Genomic DNA, 20,780 nt, shown 5'->3' on the forward strand with positions numbered 1-20,780 from the left:
AAAGAAATGAAGACAGCCTAAGACACCTCTGGGACAACATTAAACGCAACAACGTTTGCATTATAGGGGTCCCAGAAGGAGAAGAGAGAGAGAAAGGACCAGAGAAAATATTTGAAGAGATTATAGTCGAAAACTTCCCTAACATGGGAAAGGAAATAGCCACCCAGGTCCAGGAAGTGCAGAGAGTCCCATATAGGAGAAACCCAAGGAGAAACACACCGAGACACATAGTAATCAAATTGGCAAAAATTAAAAACAAAGAAAAATTACTGAAAGTAGCAAGGGAAAAACGACAAATAACATACAAGGCAACTCCCATAAGGTTAACAGCTGATTTCTCAGCAGAAACTCTACAAGCCAAAAGGGAGAGGCATGATATACTTAAAGTATATCAGGGAAGAACCTACAACCAAGATTACTCTACCCAGCAAGGATCTCATTCAGATTTGAGGGAGAAATCAAAAGCTTTACAGACAAGCAAAAGCTAAGAGAATTCAGCACCACCAAACCAGCTCTACAACAAATGCTGAAGGAACTTCTCTAAGTGGGCAACACAAGAGAAGAAAAGGACCTACAAAAACAAACCCAAAGCAATAAAGAAAATGGTAATAGGAACATACCTCTCAATAATTACCTTAAACGTGAATGGATTAAATGCTCCAACCAAAAGACACAGGCTCGCTGAATGGATACAAAAACAAGACCTATTTATATGTTGTCTACAAGAGACCCACTTCAGACCTAGGGACACATACAGACTGAAAGTGAGGGGATGGAAAAAGATATTCCATGCAAATGGAAATCAAAAGAAAGCTGGAGTAGCAATCCTCATATATGATAAAATAGACTTTAAAATAAAGAATGTTACAAGAGACAAGGAAAGACACTACATAATGATCAAGGGATCAGTCCAAGAAGAAGATATAGCAATTATAAAGATATATGCATCCAACATAGGAGCACCTCAGTACATAAGGCAACTGCTAACAGCTCTAAAAGAGGAAATCGACAGTAACACAATAATAGTGGGGGACTTTAACACCTCACTAACACCAATGGACAGATCATCCAAACAGAAAATTAATAAGGAAACACAAGCTTTAAATGACACAATAGACCAGATAGATTTAATTGATATTTATAGAACATTCCATCCAAAAAGAGCAGATTACACTTTCTTCTCAAGTGCGCACAGAACATTCTCCAGGATAGATCACTTCATGGGTCACAAATCAAGCCTCAGTAAATTTAAGAAAATTGAAATCATATCAAGCCTCTTTTCCGACTACAATGCTATGAGGTTAGAAATCAATTACAGGGAAAAAAATGTAAAAAACATAAACACATGGAGGCTGAACAATACGTTACTAAATAACCAAGAGATCACTGAAGAAATCAAAGCAGAAATCAAAAAATACCTAGAGACAAATGACAATGAAAACACGACGATCCAAAACCTATGGGATGAAGCAAAAGCAGTTCTAAGAGGGAAGCTTATAGCTATACAAGCCTACCTCAAGAAAAAAGAAAAATCTCAAATAAACAATCTAACGTTACAACTAAAGGAACTAGAGAAAGAAGAACAAACCAAACCCAAAGTTAGCAGAAGGAAAGAAATCATAAAGATCAGAGCAGAAATAAATGAAATAGAAACAAAGAAAACAATAGCAAAGATGAATACAACTAAAAGCTTGTTCTTTGAGAAGATAAACAAAATTGATAAACCATTAGACAGGCTCATCAAGAAAAAGAGGGAGAAGACTCAAATCAATAAAATTAGAAATGAAAAAGGAGAAGTTACAACAGACACTGCAGAGATACAAAGCATCCTAAGAAACTACTACAAGCAACTCTATGCCAATAAAGTGGACAACCTGGAAGAAATGGACAAATTCTTAGAAAGCTATAACCTTCCAAGACTGAACCAGGAAGAAACAGAAAATATGAACAGACCAATCACAAGTAATGAAATTGAAACTGTGATTAAAAATCTTCCAACAAACAAAAGTCCAGGACCAGATGGCTTCACAGGTGAATTCTATCAAATATTTAGAGAAGAGCTAACACCCATCCTTCTCAAACTCTTCCAAAATATAGCAGAGGAAGGAACACTCCCAGACTCATTCTATGAGGCCACCATCACCCTGATACCAAAACCAGACAAAGATGCTACAAAAAAAGAAAATTACAGACCAAAATCACTGATGAATATAGATGCAAAAATCCTCAACAAAATACTAGCAAACAGAATCCAACAGCACATTAAAAGGATCATACACCATGATCAAGTGGGATTTATCCCAGGGATGCAAGGATTCTTCAATATATGCAAATCAATCAATGTGATACATCATATGAACAAATTGAAGAATAAAAACCATATGATCATCTCAATAGATGCAGAAAAAGCTTTTGACAAAATTCAACACCCATTTATGATAAAATATCCCCAGACATTGTGCACACAGGGAACCTACCTGAACATCATAAATGCCATATATGACAAACCCACAGCAAACATCATTCTCAATGGTGAAAAACTGAAAGCATTTCCTCTAAGATCAGGAACAAGACAAGGATGTCCACTCTCACCACTATTATTCAACATAGTTTTGGAAGTCCTAGCCATGGCAATTAGAGAAGAAAAAGAAATAAAAGGAATACAAATTGGAAAAGAAGAAGTAAACCGTCACTGTTTGCAGATGACATGATACTATACATAGAGAATCCTAAAGATGTCACCAGAAAACCACTAGAGCTAATCAATGAATTTGGTAAAGTTGCAGGATACAAAACTAATGCACAGAAATCTCTTGCATTCCTATACACTAACAACAAAAATCAGAAAGAGAAAGAAAGGAAACAATCCCATGTACCACTGTAACAAAAAGAATAAAATACCTAGGAATAAACCTACCTAAGGAGGTAAAAGACCTGTACTCAGAAAACTATAAGACACTGATGAAAGAAATCAAAGATGACACAAACAGATGGAGAGATATACCATGTTCTTGGATTGGAAGAATCAATATTGTGATGATGACTATACTACCCAAAGCAATCTACAGATTCAATGCAATCCCTATCAAATTATCAGTGGCATTTTTTACAGAACTAGAACAAAAAATCTTAAAATTTGTATGGAGACAGAAAAGACCCCGAATAGCCAAAGCAGTCTTGAGGGGAAAAAACGGAGCTGGAGGAATCAGACTCCCTGACTTCAGACTATACTACAAAGTTACAGTAATCAAGACAATATGGTACTGGCACAAAAACAGAAATTTAGATCAATGGAACAGGATAGATAGCCCAGAGGTAAACCCACGCACCTATGATCAACTAATCTATGACAAAGGAGGCAAGGATATACAATGGAGAAAAGACAGTCTCTTCAATAAGTGGTGCTGGGAAAACTGGACAGCTACATGTAAAAGAATGAAATTAGAACACTCTCTAACACCATACACAAAAATAAACTCAAAATGGATTAGAAACCTAAATATAAGACCAGGCACTATAAAACTCTTAGAGGAAAACATAGGAAGAACACTCTTTGACATAAATCACAGCAAGATCTTTTTTGATCCACCTCCTAGAGAAATGGAAATAAAAACAAAAATAAATAAATGGGACCTAATGAAACTTAAAAGCTTTTGCACAGCCAAGGAAACCATAAACAAGATGAAAAGATAGCTCTCAGAATGGGAGAAAATATTTGCAAACAAATCAACAGACAAAGGATTAATCTCCAAAATATATAAACAGCCCATGCAGCTCAATATTAAAAAAGCAAACAACCCAATCCAAAAATGGGCAGAAGACCTAAGTAGACATTTCTCCAAAGAAGATGTACAGATGTCCAAGAAGCACATGAAAAGCTGCTCAACATCACTAATTATTAGAGAAATGCAAATCAAACCTACAATGAGGTATCACCTCATACCAGTTAGAATGGGCATCATCAGAAAATCTACAAACAACAAATGCTGGAGAGGGTGTGGAGAAAAGGGAACCCTCTTGAACTGTTGGTGGGAATGTAAATTGATACAGCCACTAGGGAGAACAGTATGGAGGTTCCTTAAAGAACTAAAAATAGAATTACCATATGACCCAGCAATCCCACTACTGGGCATATACCCAGAGAAAACCATAATTCAAAAAGACACATGCACCCCAGTGTTCATTGCAGCACTATTTACAATAGCCAGGTCATGGAAGCAACCTAAATGCCCATCGACAGACGAATGGATAAAGAAGCTGTGGTACATATATACAATGGAATATTACTCAGCCATAAAAAGGAACAAAATTGGATCATTTGTAGAGACATGGATGCATCTAGAGACTATCATAGAGAGTGAAGTAAGTCAGAAAGAGAAAAACAAATATCGTATCTTAACACATATATGTGGAACCTGGAAAATGGTACACATGAACCGGTTTGCAGAGCAGAAATTGAGACACAGATGTAGAGAACAAACGTATGGATACCAAGGGGGGTAAAGTGGCCAGAGGTGGGGGTTGTGGTGGGATGAATTGAGAGATTGGGATTGACATGTATACACTGATGTGTATAAAATGGATGACTAATAAGGAAAATAAATAAATAAATAAATAATAAAAAATAATAATAAAAAATAAAAACTTCAGTGAGGTATTGTTTTATCTGTTAAATTAATCTTACTGTCCTTAAAATGCCTTAAATCAGAGATTTTTAACTTTAATGTGTTTAGAAAATCATAAAAAAAAAAGAAAAAACCCCTGCCAACTCAGAATATTATACTCACAAAACTGTCCTTTAAAAATGAAGAAGAAATAAAGTTTTTTCCAGAGAAACAAAAACTGAGGGAGTTCATCACCAGTAGACCTGCCTTCCAAGAAGTGCTAAAAGAAGTTCTTCAAGTTGAAATGAAAATATGCTAAACAGCAACAGGAAAACAGATGAAAGTATAAATCTCAATGATAAAGGCAAATGTATAGACAAATGCAGAATAATGTAATACTGTAATGGTGGTGCATAAATCACTTTGAACCCCAGGATAAAAATTAAAAAGCAAAAGTATTAAAAATAACTATAACCATAAAAATTTGTTAATGGTTACACAATATAAAAGAAGTAAATTCTGAGATTAATAACAAAGTATGTGTCTGTGTGGGTAGTAAAAGTGTAGAGTTTTTGTATATGATTGAAGTTAAGTTGTGATCAGTTTAAAATAGACATAACTATAAGAAGTTTTATGCAAATCTCATGGTAATCACAAAGAAAAAACCTACAGTAGATACAAAAAAGATGAATAGAAAAGAATCAAAGTATATCACTATATATATATATATCAAACATCAAATGACATCAAATATATATATTTAATATTTATATCTGTCTATCTATCTACCTATAAATATATAAAATCACAGAAGAAGACAGAAAGAGAGGAAGAGAGGAAAAAAAGAAGTATAAAACAAACACCAAACTCACAGAAAAAGAAATTAGATTTGTGGTTACCAGAGGCAGGGGGAAGGGGAATTGGAGTAAGGTGAACAAAATGTACAAACTTCCAGTTATAAGATAAATAAGTACTAGAAATGTAATGTACCACATGGTGACTATAGTTAACACTGCTATATGATGTATAGGAAAATTGTAAGAGAGTAGATCCTAAGAATTCTTATCACAAGGAGAAATTTTTTTCATTTCTTTTTGTTTTATCTATATGAGATGATAGCTGTTAACTAAACCTATTGTGGTCATCATTTCACAATATATGTATATGAAACCATCATGATTTATACCTTAAACTTATACAGTGATGTATGTTAATTATTTCTCAATAAAACTGGAATAAAGAACTACAAAACAGAAAACAATTAACAAAGTGGTAATAGTAAGTCTTTACCTATGAAAAGTTACTATAAATATAAACAGATTAAACTCACCAATCAAAAGATATAGAGTGGCTGAATGGATAAAAAACCAATATACTAATATATGCTGTCTATAAGAGATTTGCTTTAGATTTAGGGACACACAGAGGCTGAAAGTGGAGGGATGGAAAAAGATGTTTTGGTCACCATCTGCAGAGATGTTAACCAAAAGACAGAGTGGGGATGGCTATACAGTCGACCCTTGAACAATGTAGGGGTTAGAGGCGCCGACCCTCCATGCAGTTGAAAATCTGCCTATAACTTTACAGTCAGCACTCTGTAACCATGGTGCCACATCTCTGGGGGGTTGGTAAGGTCAGGGGGAGAAGGCAGACAGGAGATGCCAAGTGAACGGTGTGGGCTGCTTCCTGTGATCAGGGACAAAGCCTTGCAGCTGGGATCTCAGTTTCTGCTGAGTGGAGACAGGTTGATGCTCCTGTTCAAGTCGGCCCCAGCTGATGATGGATCAGCTCTCCACCTGCCCTTATGCTTCTGGCATGGGGGAATTCTGCAGCGTGAAACTAACTCCACGCCTTCCGCCATGATGTGTAAGATACATCTGTCCTGTGGGATTTTGTCCTTCTTAAGTGACCTTCCACATACATCCTCTGGGACTTTCCTCTGCCCATCATCTTTCCCCTCTTTTTTTTTACTTTAGTTGTCCCCTCTCTTCAGGTACCTTCTTCTCAACTTAAAAATAAAACTCCCTTTTCCTTAAGCTTGCTTAACTTCTTTAAGCCTCAGCTGCTCGAATATCAAAATGGAGTTTGTGCCATTAACCTGGCTGGGCTTGGTGAGGCGGAAGAGGTAGAACTGAAGAACATGGTTTGGATTAGTGTGTGTGTCTTTCCTTCTTCTTTTCTCTTCAGTCTTCCTTCTTAATCTGTGCTGTCCAATATGATGGCCATTAGCCACAGGTGGCTACCGAGACTTGAAATGCAGGCCGTCCAATCTGAGATGGGCTGCCTATGCGAGAAGCATCATGGTTGTCTGTTAACACCTGTGAGCACTATTGCTTGTTCTCGAAACTTTTGCTCTAGCTCATGTTCAAATCCACTGTTTGTTTCTTCCATCTACATCATCTTGATTCATATTGCATGTATCTCCTCCTGAGATATCTCCAAAGTGAATTTTATATAAGCCACATGGCGTGCACACACGCCCACACCCATTTTTAAAAAAATAATAGATTTATTGAGATATAATTTGTATACCATTAACTTCATCTCTTTAAAATATGTATACAATTCTAATAACCTATATGGGAAAAGAATCTGTAAAAGGATAGATATATGTATATGTATAACTGAATCACTTTGCTGTACACCTGAAACTAACACAACATTGTAAATCAACTACACTCCAATATAAAGTAAAAATTAAAAAAAATAAAGTACGTATACAATTCTGTGATTTTTAGTATATTCAGAGAGTTGTACAACCATCATCATGATCTAACTCCAAAGCATTTTTATCACCCCCCAAAGAAACCCTGTACCCATTCCAGTTACTTCTCATTCATCCTTCCCACCAGCTCCTGGCAACCACTAATATGCTTTCTGTATCTATGGATTTGCCTAGTCTGGATATTTCATATAAATGGAATCATACAGTATGTGGTCTTCTCACATGGCTTATATTTTATGTGAGACCATGCCAGTTACAATCTCCATATCTGGTGACGAGCCATGCTGCCTATTTTATGTCATGCAGTGACAAGCAAGTGCATGGAAACTTAATTCTATTATACGTGTACCTTTATGACCACTCAGGAAATAGACATAGTCTCTGTTTCATAGGTGAGGAACCTAAAGCATCATGGTTGATGCTTTAGAGGTTATATAGCTGGCCTAAGGTCATATATATATCAAATGGAAGAGCTGGGACTTACACCCAGGTTGCTTTTTGTTTTTTTCTTCTAATCTCCAGTGTTAAAATACACGGGGATCTTTCTCATCTTTCTCCTCTGAACAAAGCAGAGTATCTGACACTCACGTATATGTTTAGGAAATGGATGAATGGTCCAGGTAGTTAATCAGCTGAGATATCAGGTGTTGAGGAGAGGGGAGTAGCCTCTGAATTCCAGGTATCTGCCTGCCAGACCTCAGGCTTGCGCATGCTGCTTCTGACTCAGAGCAGTGGCACAGGCCCAGCAGGCCTTGTCACTGAGCTGTGGAGTGTGTGCTGCCTGCCTGCCCTGGGGACGCTCTGCTGTCAATCTTTGTGCCCTCACTGGGCCATTAGCGTGCCACTGGGGTGCAGCCCAAAACCTCCCAGGGCACTCTAGGGGGCTGCACGCTCCAGGAGGACAACTTTCTACAAGTCAGGATAGATGAAGATAGGAACCCAGTGGTGAGTGGGGTTACCAAGAGTAATTTAAAGTATGAATCGATTTCTCAGCTGGAGACGGTGTTGATGTCCTGCTTCTCGTTTGTGCTTCATCGTACATATTACTTCACATGGAAAATTAACTGGCAAATTAACCCCTCTGCACAGCCCAGGCTGGAGGAATAGGCTCCTGTTCAGAATGCAAAATCTTGGCGTAAGAAGGAGGCTGGCTATAGGGCCAGGGCAAGGGGGAGACCCCTGTCCTAGGTTTCTAGGAATATCTCCAGCCTGCCCTTGGGCCACATTAGCCCTAAGGGCATTGGAAAGGGAACACCCTGTCTTTCACTGAGATCTGTGGCTTTCTAGTGACTGTGGTGTGACAGCTGGCTAGGAGAGTGAATTAGACACAAACAAGCTAGATTAATCAGAGCTCCATCGACCGACCAGAGAGCCCTCTTTCTCCCAGAATTCTGGGAACAACTTGTTTATCTTCTGTTTCCGATGGTCTCTTTTCAATTGCTTGTGGTGTCACCTTCTGGCTTTTGATCATATCGCTCACTTAAACCTCTAGTGCAAAAGATCCTTTTGGTCTTTTCCTGCTTACAATCCCCTCCACCCCTGCCTCCCCCAGCTCAGTGTGTACCTGTCTTCTCTTTATTCTCTATATTCTAGACACACTGACTTTTAGTCCTACCCTATCTCATTCTGACCCAGGGTGTTTGTACACACAATTTCCTCTGCCTTGCATACATGTCCCTTGCCTTTTCTCTGGGCTAAATTTCAATCGGTTTAAATGTCAGTTCCTTGGGGGATGCATTTTCTGATTATACGCCTCCCACCTCAAACCATTATACGATATCAGTGTCCTATATTTTTCTATTAATATCATTTGTCAAAACTGCAATTAAATAATTAGTCTGTAATTATTTGTTTAATGACTTCCTTTCCCGCTATACTGTTATCCCTGAGAGAGCAGACTGTATCAGTCTTATTCACCTTTGTATCAACAGTGTCGAGCACTGCGCCTCGGGTAGAATAAGTCCTCAAAAGTATATTGGATGAATGAATATCCTTCTTGTTTTTTTGGTTTTTTTTTTTTTTCTGCCTTGGGGTTCTTTCTGAACTTAAACTTGGCACTTCCAGGAGACACTTGCTGATTGCTAAGTACATTTAGTCCTGAGAATCACATTATAACCTATATATGAGCCAAGGTACCCCACAGCCTAATCTCGGTGCAGTGTCACATGCAGAGAAGCAGGACTCAACAGTAAAATAAAGTTTTCTCCCATTTCCAGTTCATTTTCTATCTCTGCCCTGATCCTCCACTTCCTGTGTTTTATTAGGCAGATTGATTGAGCTGGGTGTACAATGACAGTCCCTACCATGAGGATGGGTTGATTATTTAGGAGGCTCTTGATATAGTCCAGGTAAGAGATTACGGTAACTTGGAAACCAATGCGATGGACATATTTAAGATATTTTTAGGAGGTAAACTGATAAGGGGTATCAAGCGCATTGGGATTGATATCCCACATCAGCCCCAATCTAGATGATTATTGCAAGATATTCATGGAAATTTCATCATCCTATTTTCTGGGGATGCATTTTTAAATGGTCATGTGACAATCCTTTTTGATTCTGAGAATGAGGAGAAGTCCAGTGGGAGATTTGGGGGAAAATGTTAATTCCGTCTCTTTTTTTTTTAAGTTTATTAAGGAATTATATTTTTATTAGAAATAGATGCTATTGATTGCCAAATGATTGGGACCTATTATACTAAGATTTTTTAAAAATTTTTATTTATTTTATTTGTTTTTGGCTGCGTTGGCTCTTCATTGCTGTGCACGGGCTTTCTCTATTTGCAGTGAGCCGGGGCTACTCTTTGTTGTGGTGCGTGGGCTTCTCATCGCGGTGGCTTCTCTTGTTGCGGAGTATGGGCTCTAGGTGTGCGGGCTTCAGTAGTTGCAGTTGTGAGTCACCCACCCAGCAGTTATGGGATTTGATTTTATTGTGATTGCACCCCTTCTACCATCTCATTGTGGCTTCTCCTTTGTCTTTGGATGTGGGGTATCGTTTTTGGTGAGTTCCAGTGTCTTCCTGTCAATGGTTGTTCAGCAGTTAGTTGTGATTCCAGTGCTCTCGCAAGAGGGAGTGAGCGCACATCCTTCTACTCTGCCATCTTGAACCAATCCCAATTCCCTCTTTTTTTTTTTTTTTAATAAATTTATTTATTTATTTTTGGCTGTGTTGGGTCTTCATTTCTGTGCGAGGGCTTCCTCTAGTTGTGGCAAGCGGGGGCCACTCTTCATCGCGGTGCGCGGGCCTCTGACTATCGCGGCCTCTCTTGTTGCGGAGCACAGGCTCCAGACGCGCAGGCTCAGTAGTTGTGGCTCACGGGCCCAGTTGCTCCGCGGCATGTGGGATCTTCCCAGACCAGGGCTCGAACCCGTGTCCCCTGCATTGGCAGGCAGATTCTCAACCACTGCGCCACCAGGGAAGCCCCCCCTCTTTTTTTTAAAAATAAATTTATTTATTTTATTTATTATTTTGGCTGCATTGGGTCTTCGTTGCTGCCCACAGGCTTTCTTTAGTGATGGCGAGCGGGGGCTACTCTTCGTTGCGGTGGGCAGGCCTCTCATTGGGTGGCTTCTCTTGTTGTGGAGCACGGACTCTAGGCATGCAGGCTTCAGTAATTGTAGCACGTGGACTCAGTAGTTGTGGCTCATGGGCTCCAGAGCTCAGGCTCAGCAGCTGTGGCACAGGGGCCCAGCTGCTCCACAGCATGTGGGATCTTCCCGGACCAGGGCTCGAACCCATGTCCCCTGCATTGGCAGGCAGGTTCTCAACCACTGCACCACCAGGGAAACCCCCAATTCCCTCTTAAATAGAGGACCACAGAGGGAAACATCACTCCTTTGGCTGGATGTGAACAAAGAACTTGTTCTTTGGCTGCTGTTTTTCGGACTATTTGTATGTCTGAATACTACTGCTGTGAGATTGGAGGGGACAGCCATGAGAATACAGAGACATGGAAAGAACCTGAGTGCTTGCTGACATCATTGAGTTGTTCGTTGTGGTTCTCTGGGTTGTACCCTACCTGGAATTCTGAGTACATGAAATAATGAACTTTTTCCAATATTTAAGCCATTTGGTTGCATTTTCTATTACTTGCAGCAGATATCATCCTTAATGATACAGGGGATATAGTGGATGCTCAGTGGGTATAGAGGTGCCTCTGACTTGCTGGAGGCTTTCCAGTAAAAGGGCCTGTGGGCAGGTAACATCATGTCCCTTAGTTACTTTGTAGGGCTGGGGCTCCAGTTTTACCTTCTGACCTGCTCAGGGATGCAGCTGAGGCAGCAGGTGGGGCCCTCAGTATGTCTAGTTGGGAAAGGATGGAGAATGACCCATATCAAACAGTAAACAGTGAATTTCTCTTTTGGGCTTTGAACTTACATTGAAATGGGAAAGTTTACTTACTGACTTCTTTATTTTTAATCAGTTTATGTTCTACTCTTACTCTTCTTAAATAATATATTTTGAGGATCCACCCCCCACAACCAAAGAAATACTGTATTACAGTAATAGAGATAGAAATCAACATGTAGGAAAGAGCAAAAAGAGTGTTCCATTATCCCGGAAACAACACAATCAAATTGTTTTCTTTGCCCATGCTTCCTAGAAATTCTTGTTCATATTCATGCAAAAATGTACCGAAGGGTAATCATAACTCAGGCATCATTAATTTTTTTATTGAGGTATGACATATCCATGCTGTGAAGTGCCCATAACTGTATAGCTTGATGATTTTCCATGTGTTCACTTTTGTAACCACATCCCAGTTCAAGATATAAAACACTTGACTGGGTAGCATTTTTTAGTTAGCTTTTTAAATTTAATGTCATATCAGAATCATGCTACCCTACTGTTTATCCTAAGAATTTTTTTAGTATGCTATATGGTCTTCATACTGCTGACTATTAAAGGCTTTAAAAATTCAATCAGATGGCTGTATCACAGATACCTGAGCCAACTCACATCACTGGACATTAAGATTGTTTAAAATTCTTCCAGATCACAAATAGTGCTCCAATAATCTGTACAGTAGAGGTCAGAAATTGGCAGCCTGTAGACTGGATTCTGCCCACATACCCATTTGATTAGGCTTGTTTGGTGTTGGCACACCAGTATTTTTAAGAATATTTGAGTTTTGTTGCAAACTTTTACAACTTGAGAGAGCTCACATGGAAATCTGGATTTCTTGCTTCCTTGATAAGGCAGAAGGTCTGGCTGCATGGGCCACATTCCCAGCAGAGGCCGTCGTGTGGGGATGGGAAGGGGCTGCCTTCCTTGGAAGGGGTTTTTACTGCCCAGTTTGCCACAGTCCCTGTGACTCCCAGTGTTTCCTTCTATCATCAGGCCTGTTCACTAATTAATAGCATCTGCCTGAGTCCAGTAGGCACTTGACTTTGCTATCCCTGGCATATGGCTTCGTTCTTCCTGATATTTATAATGATGTCATTTATGCATGAGGTTGCTGATAATCCTGAGGAAATCATAAATAGAAGTACGTTTAGAAGAGCATAGCGAAAAAAGAGCATGGCTATTGTGTCCAAGGTGCCCTAGTGCAATCGCTGCTCGTGACTTTGGCCCAGTCATGTCCTCTGTGGGCCTCAATTTTCTCAAGCTTCAAGTAAGAACAATGATACTTCAGGGAGGAATTGTAAAGGCCTAGTAGTGCTTGGAACACAGTAGGAAATCAGTAAATGGTGGATAAGTAAAGAAAACTATTGAAAATTATTCTTTATGGTTAATTTATCCGATTCTAGTTCTTGAATAGCAAAATTTATTTTCATAAAAATAAGATTTAATTTCGTCTGAATTTGCTGTTCATTCAAAGGTCTCCAGAGACATCTATAAAGTTTTAATAACAGCAACAATAATAATGATAAGTGGATAGGATTTAATAATGTGTCTGAGTGTCTAAAGAGTGACCTTAATATTATGATTTAATTGAGACGGTAAATTAAAAATGTGCTGCATTGCTCCATCATACTTAAGAGGTTAAAATAGGAATGAGTTCGTCCCCAACATTGTTGTTCGAGCTGATGTTTCTTTAGGAAGATCACGGTCGCCACCTACTAGCTACAGCCTCTTTAAGTTGATTTTAACAGATCCAGAGATTCTTTAGGGAGAATCTCTAGTAGTACACAGAGGCTTGCCTCCAGAATTTTGAGAGCATAAAGCATTGACCTTAGTAGAAGAAACATTTCCTAGAAAATAATTTGTCTTTCTCTTAGGTCCCACCACCTACTAGAAACCTAAGAGTCATTTTTATCTTTTCTTCCTCCTCTGCATCCAATCCATGCATAAGTCTGTCAATTCTCCTTCCCAACAGTCTCTCAGTTCAATTTACCTCCCTCCATCTAGACTGACACCACACTCACCTAAGGCAAAATGCATTCTCCGTGGAGCAGCCAGGGTGATCTTTTAAATATTCAACTCACATCACATCACCCTACTTCTTAAAATTCTTCCATGACTTCCATTTCACTTCAGATAAATTCCAAACTCCTTATCAGAGCACACGAGGCTCTGAATGATCCGTCCCCAACTTTCTCTCCAACTTCATCTCATGCGACTCTCCCCCCCTTGCTCGTGATATTCCAGTAACACTGATCATCTTTCACACCAAGTTCTTCCCCAGCTCAGAGGCTTTGCACATATCTTATCCCTGCGTGGAATCCTGGCCCCTACCCCATGTTCTCTGTCTTTCTTTGTAAAATTGGCTTCTTCAGGTCTCCAGTTAAAATTTATGTTTACATCCTATCTAAGGAGACCCTCCATTATCCTTTTCTGCAATATCTTATGCCTTCATACCCCTCACACACTTCGTGGTGATTTTGTTTCCCTGTGGTAGTCTGTCTTCTTGAAACTCATGCAAGTTTCACAAGAACTGTGGCCACACCTCTCATTTACCAGTTATATCCCCTGCTGCTAGCGCATTGCTGGGCATATAGCAGTCATTGATAAGTTTTAACTGAATGAAAGAAAGAAAGGATGGATGTAACTGCTATGAGAACTCAGGTTAGTCTCAGGAAGGTTTTTCTAGAATGTGTTGGCTAGAAAGGGCATAACCTTGCCAGCCATACCAGCATGCAGCGTCTGTTTAGTATTGCTCACAGTGGGAAAGAGTTTTAAAGGATCTAGAAGAATTGAGCGCCAAAGATCAAGATACTGTCAGCTTATCTCTAGCACTGTCCAGAGGAGGTCCTGGGTTCCAGACCAATTATCACTTACATTTTTCTCTGAAAATTAATGGCGTAGCACTTGGTTTATCAATCAATGTCTCATAAGTTTGGTTGGCATGAATTAGAGCTCTTGAACCTGATCAGTTCTGCGAGAGCTGACAGATTTAACCAGCTGAGTGTCTGATGCACCTTGGTCTCTCACTGACCCTCAGTCCATTGTTTGACTCTGACCCAGCTCTCACTCTGCTCTCACTCAGGATACTCAGCTGGTCCTGCCTACTTTCTCTCCACTTTCTGACCTTGGCCCTTCCTCCCTCTCAGCTTAATGTCCCATCTCCCTTTTTCTCATTCTGTGCCTTGACGTAGTAAACTCAATGCACAGATTTCAAACTTAAGAACCATTAAGGGTACATCTTCGTGTCAATAAACTGAAATTAATTTATTTTAGGTTTGATGACACTGCGGACAACCTTATGTCAGCATAGTTGGCAGCTCCTACTGATGAAGTGTGATATTACAGTCCAACTCTTTTAGATGTTATAGGTGTCCAGGTGAAAAAATAAGAAAAAAGCAAAATTCTGGGAGCTTTGAAGTGGGACTGGAGGACTGCTCAGACGTAGAAGAATACTGAGTTCTGGAGGAGAGAAGTAAGGTAGAATTAATAAAATGAGAAGATCTGCAAAAGAAAAGTAAATTTCTAAATGTGGGGAGTATCCCACTTAGGGTCAGAGCCAGCTAGTTTCCTTCCATTATTCTGGTAAAAATGGAGGAAATTACTCTTCTTTGTCTCCATTTTCAGCTCCCTGGTCTGGGTTTATTATTATTATTGATGATTAATTATATTATTTCAAGATCACGGGAATCTTCAACTGAGAGATTTTGCTGTGATTTGCTAGCTTGTAGCTCATGAGAATGAGTGTGCTCAGGATCCCAGACCACACCAGTCTGTCTGGCTCTGATTGTTTCTGGATACTTCCCAATCCAGGCCTGCACCCAAGCGTAGTCTTAGGGAAAGTTGTGAAGTTGAACAAGTTTGTTATGTACGAACTGATTCTATCTCGTCTGCATCATACACACCTCTCAGAGCCTCTACCACTTCCTCTTCTCTTAGGCCCTTTACTCTCATATTTGTAAAAGGAACAAAATCAAAATAGTTAATTAATAATAATGATGGTATTGGTTAGGATTCAGCCAAGAAAAGAAACTACAAAGACATGGGTTCAAATCTCAGCTTCATCGCTTACTACCTGTGTATCTCTGAGCTTCAGTCTCCCCTTAACAATATTAAAATCACAAGATCCTTGTGAGGATTCACTAAAAGTATGCAGAGTGCCTTGCATATTGTTTGTACTCAATAAACTTTCCTTTTCTCCCTTCTCAAGTATATTAACATGTTTTAAAGTCATCTACAGAGGTAAGGATTAAAACCAAGGAATGCAGCTTTCATGGTGTAATTTCAGGCAGTGGGTGGAATAGATATTTTTGGATTGTGGCTCCTCCATGCGCTCCTGACATTCTAATATAGAGGTGACTTCCTACTCTATCTACACATAATGGTTTTTGGACTTTGTCATTATGATTTCAGTATGATGAGCATTACTGGTGCTTGGCTCTGGACTACATAATTGGTCCTGTTCAAAGACACGGTGGGAAAGAGATTCTTTGATTAAGTTCTGTTCAGTTTTATTAAATATTTCTTGAATCCATTCCTTCTTCTCCAGCCCCATCACCACTGTCATGGTTCAGGAATTCATCATTTTCTACATGCATCACTGCATCACCTCCTAATGGGTTTTCCTGCTGCTGGGCTCTTCCTCTACACAGCAGGCAGAGTGATTTTTCGAAAACATGCATATGATCCTGTCAACCCTTTACTTAAAAGCCTTCAGTGGCAGTGTTCTCAGCCTCTGGTGTCATAACACACCGGTTTGTCACATCAGTTGTAAGGCAGACTTATCCATCTATCTAACAAATATTTATTGAGCATCTACTATGTGTCAGTTACTGTTGTAGGTATTTGGGGAGTACATCAATAAACAAAATAGACAGAAATCTCTGCATGTTGTCAGAAACTTGTTAGTAATAAGAGTTAAAGTCCTGAAGATTGTGAATGATTTATCTGTTTGATTATTATAGTGGATACATGTTTATTTCTACAATAACTTCAGGCTAAATCACTTGGGCAGTGAGGTGCTCCTTGATGGGGAGCGGAAGGGGGGATTTATAGCTAGTAGTTGGGGAATCGTGTGTAAATCTGGGTATGCCTTTGGCATTGTGCATCTGAACAGTGTCATCATTTGTCTACAGAAAAAAGATGTTAAGCATTCTACTTGTCTACAAGATAGGGTGCACATTTTTTAGCCATCATCATTTGGCCTCCACTTACTCCATCAAGCTCATTCTCTGCCACTCCCTGCCTTTCACAGTATACGATCTGGTCCTTACCTTTAAAACTGATTTAACTTCCCCATTAGAAGCATTTGAGTCATAGATAACTGAAATATATAAATACTTTTCTTACAAGGCCAGAGGTCATATCCTTGTGGGAGAAGGAACCAAGTCCATACTGTAAACGGAAAATGAAGAGCCAAAGGGAATATGGTGGGGCCATCAGATTCCTGCTAATAGATAGCATTTATAGTATTTTAGAAAAGTATATTTCTTAGCATTTGATAAAAATAGACACAGTCATGATAATAAATCTGAAAATGTTTACTGGTACATTATTAGTCAATCAAAAGTACAGCAAACACATTGGAAAATGGGATAGTTTTGGAGGCTAAGAAAGAAGTCGTGGAGGGATTAGTCTCATCTTGTCCATGTGTGAGGGGGGAATGGACAAAAATGAACTGGAGAAGATTTTTGCTATCATACGAAAACTCTCAAGTGATGCAAGTAGGAACCAAGGTCTGGTAGATTCCTGCGGCCATCAGAATTGCTCCCCATTACAAAGTGGGCTTCCAGTCGATTCACATTGTTTACGGCCTTAACTCTGAGCCACATGCCCAATTCATCTCATGCTCAGAACAAAGATTTTCTGCTAATTCTTTCTTTCTTTCTCTTTCTTTCTTTCTTACTTTCTTTCTTTCTCTCTCTCTTTCCTTCCTTCCTTCCTTTCTTTCTCTTTCTTTCTTTCTTTCTTTTTCTTTCTTTCTCTCTCTCTTTCCTTCCTTCCTTCCTTCCTTCCTTCCTTCCTTCCTTCCTTTCTCTCTCTCTCTCTCTCCCTCTCTCCCTCCCTCCCTCCCTTCCTTCCTTCCTTCCTTCCTCCCTTCCTTCCTTTCTTTTTTTTTTTTTTAAAGTTTATTTTTTCAAGTTTATTTATTTATTTATTTATTTATGGCTGTGTTGGGTCTTCGTTTCTGTGCGAGGGCTTTCTCTAGTTGCGGCAAGCGGGGGCCACTCTTCATCGCGATGCGCAGGCCTCTCACTATCGCGGCCTCTCTTGTTGCGGAGCACAGGCTCCAGACGCGCAGGCTCAGTACTTGTGGCTCACCGGCCCAGTTGCTCCGTGGCATGTGGGATCCTCCCAGACCAGGGCTTGAACCCGTGTCCCCTGCATTGGCAGGCAGATTCTCAACCACTGCGCCACCAGGGAAGCCCCCTTCCTTCCTTTCTTTGCACTGCATGGCTTGCAAGATCTTGGCTCCCCAATCAGAGATTGAACCCGGGCCCCCCGGCAGTGGAAGCATGGAGTCCTAACCATGGGACGACCAGGGAATTCCCCTAATTCTTTCAACTTCTGACGTTGGGACATGTCTTCCATTTTTGATGTCAGAAGTGATGGTTGACACAACTTGTGGCAGCTTGGAGCGGGAGAAAGTAAGGAATCAAAGAAGCTGCTCTTGTTTAGGTTTTTATAGAAAGGTGTCAAAGGGAAAACTTTAAGCACAGATATGGCTGGCTGGAAAAGATCTGGCTAGGAGTCCACAGATGGTGTTGAATGGAGATGCCCTTACATTGCTTTTTCAGGACACTCAGTATGGCTGGCTAGTGATTCATTAGGGCACAGTCCACTAAGAGGTGTGGGAGAATTGAACAACATCAAAGACACTCTAGGATGTATTTCAGTATCTTGAAGCAGGAAACAAGAGTAGGGACTCAAAGCCATGAGTCATTCAGGGGAACCTAAGGAGGAAGAGTATAGCAAGCAGGCCAAGAGGTCCAAAGCCTGTGATTCTACAGCTGTTGGGGTAACCTTGGGGGATTATGCCACAGGGTTCTCAGGGACAGGGCATGTTAGAGAGCTGTGCCCCTCCCCACCCATTTCTGCCCCCATAAACAGGACTCGGCAATTCTCTCCTCAAAAGGACCACTGTTCAGTTATTTTGGTCCTTGCAGCCAAGGCTTCAGTGCCTGGCCTCTCTCCAACATTGTGTGAAATGCAGTGAGGGGCTGTGCTGGGGTGACCCACACTTTGTAATTAACCCTCCTCTTTAGCAACTCCCCTGCTTCCGATGGGGCAGGGCACACATGTTTGTGGTTATGTAACTGCCAACCAGGGCTGGGCCAGCCGTTTGCTGGCATCCTAATTGTCTCCAATCACAAGGAAATGAATTGCAGTGAGAAAAGTAATGAGAAATGGAGCACCCTGGCTGCCAGCCAAGGGCTCCAAACTGTCAGCTGCAAAGCTCAGGAATCTGGCATCAAAGCAGGACATTGGAAGTTGGGCTGGAGCCAGGGGAGCCAGAAGCCATGTGCCAACTTGCTGAAGGAGGGTTGGGATGGGGGGCGAGTGGGGGCAGGGGAGTAGTGAGACCTGGGGAAAGAGAACACTTGAGTGCAGGAGAGAGGAGGAGAGATTCGAGCACTTTCCCTGTGACCTCTCCTTCCTCTCCTCTGATCCCCAACAGCCTCCAATGCCACCTTAGCAGTGACCTTGAGAGCACAGGAAAGTGAAGAGAGGGCAGGGCAGGGGACAAAGAGGAGGAGGGTAGATAAAAGAAGTCTGCATGGATTTAAATGATAAAGACAAAAAGATCTCAACGAACTGTTATTTTCCACCCTATCTTGAGTTTGCTTTTGCTACTGCCACTGTGGAAGAAGGGCTACTGATGGTCTTGACCCCATCACTGGGGCTGTGGCCGCCTCCACTGCTGCTGCTGGTGTAGTTATTTCAATTATGGGGATTCCAATGATGAGTGAGTACAGGCACGGAAACCTTAGACCTTTAAGTCAAGATTACCTTCTATGAGTGGAATTAAGAATAAAAATGTCATGGAATGAGACCTACACTCTCTAGAAATGTCCTGAGAGTTCATAAAATGGGCATTTTACTAAATGCCTAGTACAAGGCAGTCAGTAAAGAGGAGTTTCGGAGTATCAAGTCTATCAAGCCTCAGTCAAGCTGGAGAATCTCACATCCTTATGTGCATTAGCTTGGCTGCAGCTGAAACCTAATGGCAGCTGGATCTTGCTAATAGGGAAAGCTGATCTGCAATGAGCTTGCAGCGGGGAGCCCCTTATGACCAGATTTGTCACTGAGTGCCCAGCATCGTCAGAGGAAGAGGGTCTGAAAACCAGGCAGACAGAGTATTCTTGCCCTAGAGAAGCCCTTCTGTTGGAGGCTGGAGTGTTTTGCAGAGGCTCACAGTGGTTGGGTGGGAAGTTCTTCAGAACTCTACCATTTCTGTTGATGTGCTGACTCATGAATTCATTCCATAAATATTTATTGGGCACCAACTGTATGGCATACACTTTGCTAGTCCCTGGGAATAAAGAAGTGAAGAAAACAGACACAGCCCCTTCCATCATTGACCATTCAGTTGAGCAGAAAATCAGAGGGTTGTTCAAGAAAGTCCTGAGGAGCTGTGTAGCACAGGGAACTCTACTCAACACTCTGTAATGACCTATAGGGAAAGGAATCTACAAAAGAGGGGATACATGTATATGTATAACTGAATCACTTTGCTGTACACCTGAAACTAACACAGCATTGTAAATCAACTGTAGTCCAATAAAAATTAATTTAAAAAGAAAAAAAAAATAAAGTCCTGAGGAGAAAGCGAGCATGGTGTGTAAATGCAAGAGCTCAGCAGCTGCCGTAGGAACTATGTAAATTGGATAAGGTGATGTGGGAGTACTGGATACCCCATGGATGTCCACTACAGCAGTCAGTGCCCCCCAAGCAACCTCTGGACTTCTAAAGCAGGTTTCCAAGGTACCCTAATTCTGGAACAGAAATACTAGTGTTAGGTCACTGGGAAATGCTGTCATATTTGTCAAGTAATTGATTAATGAGTCATATGTATACGGCTTATGGCTTAGAGCAGTGGCTGGTAT

This window comes from Balaenoptera borealis (assembly GCF_965194805.1).
Source record: "Balaenoptera borealis genome assembly, chromosome: 11".
NCBI lineage: Eukaryota > Metazoa > Chordata > Mammalia > Artiodactyla > Balaenopteridae > Balaenoptera > Balaenoptera borealis.